The sequence below is a fragment of the Callorhinus ursinus genome, unplaced genomic scaffold (genome assembly GCF_003265705.2).
Source record: "Callorhinus ursinus isolate GAN/ISIS: 27379988/994484 unplaced genomic scaffold, GSC_fseal_2.0 scaffold7, whole genome shotgun sequence".
Taxonomy (NCBI): Eukaryota; Metazoa; Chordata; class Mammalia; order Carnivora; family Otariidae; genus Callorhinus; species Callorhinus ursinus.
Window position 1 is genome coordinate 21,352,372 of NW_027397069.1, and position 5,884 is coordinate 21,358,255.

Here is a 5,884-nt window from a genome sequence, read left to right on the forward strand (position 1 = left end):
AAAGAAAGAAAGAAAGAAAGAAAGAAAGAAAGAAAGAAAGAAAGAAAAAGAAAAAGAGAAAGAAAAAGAGAAAATACACTTGACACTTTCAAAAACTTGATGAATCACAAGATAATTGTGATGAGTAAAAAAAAGCCAAGAGATTAGGGACAGATGATGGAGGTGAGGTTACTTTGTGTAGTTGTAAAACCATTGCAGGGGCGCCTGGGTGGCTCAGTTGTTAAGCGTCTGCCTTTGGCTCAGGTCATGAACCCAGGGTCCTGGGATCAGGTCCTTCATCAGGCTCCCAGCTCAGGGGGAGGCTTGCTTCTCCCTCCACCACTCCCCCTGCTTGTTCCCTCTCTCGCTGTGTCTCTCTCTGTCAAATGAATAAATAAAATCTCTAAATTTTTTTTTAAATAAAATCATTATAGGAAGAAATTTGTAATGATACAATTTTTCAATATCTTGACTGTGGTGGTAGATACCTGAATCTAGAAATGTAATAAAGTTACATAAAACTAAAGACACACACAACACACACACACACACACACACAGGAGTATATGTTAAATTAAGGAAATTTAAATAAACTATGTGGACTGTTTCAAATATTCTGGCTGTGATATTGTATTTAGTTTTGCAAGATGTTACCATTAGGAAAACAGGATAAAGGGTATATGATATGAAAGTTTTCTGTATTATTTCTTACAACTTCAGGGAAATTCATATTTCTCTTTACAAAATTAAATTTAAAAATTCAATTACAAAAACTACAAGGAAAGAAATCTTTCTCTGAAGATTTATATAATGGCAAAAGGTTTTAGCCCCTGATAAAGATGTTTTAAAATATTTAAAAATAGAATCTATAAGTTAACACAAAATGGCTGACATCTGGATATGAACAGACAGCTCACACATACACAAAAAGGGGTGAATATCTTAAACCTAGGAAAATATTGTTAAGCTCATTCGTAATCAAATAAATAAAATATTCCAGGGTACACATTAAAACAGTTGTATTCGATATGCACAGAAAAAAAACAGAATTAAAATGTAATAAGAAAAATAAATATTATTACTATGAAGAAAATAAGGAGGAATAAAATAACAAAGACTATATTGGACAAATAGAAAATAAACAGCAGGATAATAAATTTAAATATGAAACTATGAGCAAATATACTAAATGCAGATTTTCTAAATTCTTCATAAAGTGCATAAATTTTCAGGCTAGATTAATGAGAAAGTAAACCACATTTACTACGATTTATAAACATACATGCTATTTATAAAACACACCCACATATATTAGGGTACAGAAAAACTGAAAATAAATATACAGAAAAAGTATTATGCAAACATTAACTAAAAGGAAGCAAAGATGGCCATCTAAATATTAGATAAAATTTAAAGCTAAAAAAATACAGGTGGTAAAGAGATGTATTATTATGATTCAAATATTGCTTCTATAAGATGTAATAATCCTAAATTTTATAGACTTAATAAGACTATTTTTCAAAAAAAATGAAGATTTGACAGAATAATGCTAAAGAGGAAAATTCCACAATAAGTACTTTAACAGACCTCTCTTAAAAACTGATAATACAAGCAAACAAATAAATCATTAAAAACAAAGAAATTTAAATAACATGGTTAAATGTTGACAATATGTATTTGAGGTATATGAAACACCATATCCAAAATCTGCAAAATATCATCTTTTCAGATGCATGTTGAAATTAACATTTTCAAATATAAAACCTGTAGCAACCAATATCAAAATTTTGAAATTACTTGTGTGTATGTTCTCTTAATATGTGCAAACTAGAATGCAGCATTAGAAGGCTAACTGGAAAATCTCGAAATGTTTAGAAATTGAGCTACACAAACCTGTATAACCTATGGGTCAAAGAAGAAATCAAATATGAGTGAGGAAATGTTTCCAATGAAATGAATATGAAAATCACTATATTAAATGTTGTGGGATGAACATAAAGCACATTGCTATTCTGTTCATCATGACTTACTTTTATGAGGCTGCTTCTGCTTAATTCAGCATAGTGGTGATCCAATATTATGAAAACAGACACACAGAATGATTAATGATTAAGAAATAAAATTAGTTCTGTATTTATTTTAAAATTATTTTTATTGAGGTGTAATTTATAAAAAGTACATAAAACTTGAGTGTACAGGAACATAGGCACATTCTGTGTAAATGCCACCCACATCAAGACACTGAAAATTTTTATCACCCCTAAAGATCATTCATTTCCAGGCCAAGCCATGCTATATGAGTACCTATATTCTGATTTTTATCACACCACTTAATTCATCACCCCTTTTCTTGAGAAAAGGCTATTCTTTGAGGGTTCTATTTATTATCATTGCAGAAAGGCAGTTAGATACAATCAAAGAGAAAAAGGCATCTGGTTTCCGCATAAACATGTAGAAAAATGAAAAGAAAAACAAAAGAAGAAAAGAAAAGCAAAGGAAAAAAAAAACCCTTACAAGAAAATAAAAGCATCAAATTAATGATTATTTTGTGAAATCTAACAGAATGTGTTCACAGGATAAACAGTCTTCCCAAAATCTGGATAGAGATAGACAAAATTAATTCCTTTAATGGCTGCTGCTGCAATTATTTTGAATAAAAATCATTCCCATAGATTATTTCCCTAAATTTTTATGTTTTTCATACTTTATGTGTCCACTTCAAAAACAGTAATAGGAAACTGGCAAAATAACTACTTGATGGGGAAAAATTGCAAAAAAATTGAAAAACAATTTTAAGCTGTTAATGGAGTTCTACTCTAGGGAGCACATAGAAAGGTAGACATAAAGTGCTTCATAGCCTATAAATTTTCAGTATTAATATACCCTTATGATTCCTATTAACCCATCAGTGTCACCATTCCTAATGGCATATGCAATATTCCCTAACTTGTGCACATAAAAAGTTTGGAAAGTTTCACTTAATGTAATTCCAGAGAAACTTCCAAAATATACTGAAAATTTTTGTGATAAGGTAGTAAAGTAAGTGCTCATAATAAATGCAACTTTTAATGCAATATTTTGTAGATTCATTTTTTCCCTAAAAGAAGAAATGAGTATAATAATTTCCCTGGGTAACAATATCTAAGGACAAATAATATCTAAGGAAAATATTATTATTTTTTCCTATACATTTCTAACATGAAAATAGATGCATTCCTTTAAATACCTGCTAATACGTGCACACATACAATGCAAGTTATAACATGAATTCTTTTAAGACATATTTGTTGAGAATCTCTTACTAGCACTAGTAGAGAATTTCTTCCAGCACTGGAGAATACAATGAACAAAATGGGTAAAACCCCTCTCCCCTCTACTTAGCAAATGGAGAATACATAAAACAAAAAGTGGTAAGAGCTAATGAGAAAAATAAAGCAGGAAATGAATTTAAGGAATACATTAAGGTCAATAGGTGTTTGATTTATTTTTTCCCGTAGAGTTTTACTAACAAAGAGGGGATGAGTTTCATCCCATGGTTTAGATAAAAAATCTTAATGATTATTTTTGTTTTGCCTTGTTTAGGTCATTTGCTTAAACTTTGGACCAATTTAGACTTGTCATGTGCCTAAGACACCAAGGAAAACTGGCTATCAGTAGGCAATATCTTTACCTCAAGTGAATAGTATGTGATTTTTTTTTAAATTTTATAATTTTCTTTAATAAAATGTATTTATTTTGTCATATCTAATATTTTTGTTTGTTAATTTTACTGCAAAATATTATGTCTTTTAATTTTTTGGAGATTTAATATTTTCCTTTTTTATAGTTTTTTCTTAAATTTTCTAGTGTTCTTTCATTATCACACTTAATAATGAAAACACTCAAATTTACAGATGAGTTTAGGCTTTTTTTAGTACAGTGTCGTATTTTCCTAATATTGATTATTTTTTAATTACAAAGTAACATTTTGGCTATTAGTGAAATTGATTGAAGAAGTGGTCTTCATTCATGAGCCCTCTCTGTATCCTTCACTATCTTAGCTGTACTCTTCTTTCTGCTGAAATATTTATAACTTGCCCCTTGCACTTGCTGTTTCTTTAATCTGTAATTATCTTCTCTCATCGTATTAGTTTCCTTCCTAGGGTTGCCATAACAAAGTACCACAAACTGGGTGGTTTAACACAATAGCAATTTATTGTCTCACAGTCTGGAGTCTAGAGGTCCAAAATCATGGTATTGGCAGGTTCAGGCTCTCTCTGAAACTCTAGGGGAGCCTACTTCCTTCCCTTTTCTAAGATTCTAGTGGTTTTCAGCAACTGTTGGGGTTCCTTGGTGTGCAGCTGCAGCACTTAAACCTCTGCCTCTATTGTCACATGGCATTCTTGCTGTTGTGCCATTGTCTTCTGTTCTTTTAAGAGCACTGGCCATATTGGACCAGGGCTCATCCGAATGACCTCATCTTCATTTGATCATGTCTCCAAAGATTTTATTTCCAAATAAGATCAAATTCACAGGTATCAGAGGGTTAGAATTTCAACATAAGTTTTTGGGGACAAACTTCAACCCATAAGACCCAAATATGGACATGATTTCCTTTTATGTATCCTTCATTCTCTACTCAAATTTTACTTCATCAGAGTGATTATTACTAATAAAATAGTAATTCCATATAAAATAATAATCCCCTACATTCTATGTCTTCAGCTTTGTCTATTTTTTTTTCAGAGTATTTATCCCTAATGGACAAAACATTTATTTCTCATTCTGCTTATTAAACTGTTTTGTCTGTCTCCATTAAATAGTGAGTCTCATGAGAGTAGATATGTCATCGACTTTATTGACTGTTTTGTCGCCAGCAACTTGAGCAAGGCCTGGAAAACAGTAGCTGTACAAGAAATATTTATGGAAATTTTTGATTGAGTGAAAAGAGATTAAATGGAACTTGGTTACCGACCCATTCAAATGGCTCATTGTACAGTTGACCCTTGAAAGATGCAGGGGCTAGGGGCAATGATTCCCCACATAGTCGAAAATCCCTGTGTAACTTTTGACTCTCCAAAAACTTTATTATTAATAGCCTACAGTTACCTGGAAGGCTTACCAAAATATAAAGTTGTTTAACACGTATTTTATATGTTATCTGTATTATATACCATAGTCTTACAACAAAGTAAACTAGGGTAGCAATGTTATTAAGAAAATCCTAAGGAAGTGTAAATACATTTACAGTATTGTACTGTAAAAAATTTGTGAATAAGTGGACTTGCATAGTTCAAAGGTCAACTGAAGTTTCAATCTCATCTTTATAATAAAGCTATAAGACTCCAGGCGTCAGTGATAATAGTTTAAAAGAATGAAAAAAGGCACGATTTTAGTAATTTAACTACTCTGTTGAATAATATTAAAACTATTTCAGTAGATCTCTCTGACTGTGAGAAAAGTTTAGTTACTGTTTTTGTTTTGTTTTGTCTTGTTTTTTATCCCAAAGTTCTTTTTTGTAGATGGATAGCTTAGCATTCAAACTATTTGATATTCTCATGGGTTTGTTTTATATAATACCAACTTTTTTTTTAATCCTTTCTTAACTTCATTTTGTTCTTTGGAATTTTTATTTTTGTTTCTGACTGACTGGCTTCTTCTCTTTGGGCCACCGGGTGCAACTGTATTTTAATCATGTTTCCTTTTTGCATAATACCCATATCTGATGATGAAAAATAATTTCTTTGGAAAATGCAGAGCAGATATACTTGACTTAGCATGCACTGTATTTTATTTGCTACAGCTAGATGGTTTTCTTTCTAAAATAAAATTAAAATGTTGGACTAAAAGATGTAGAAATCTGCTTTTGATGTTAATTAAAAATCAAGCAGGACATGTGAAGTGCATTTAAGTAATTTATCATTAG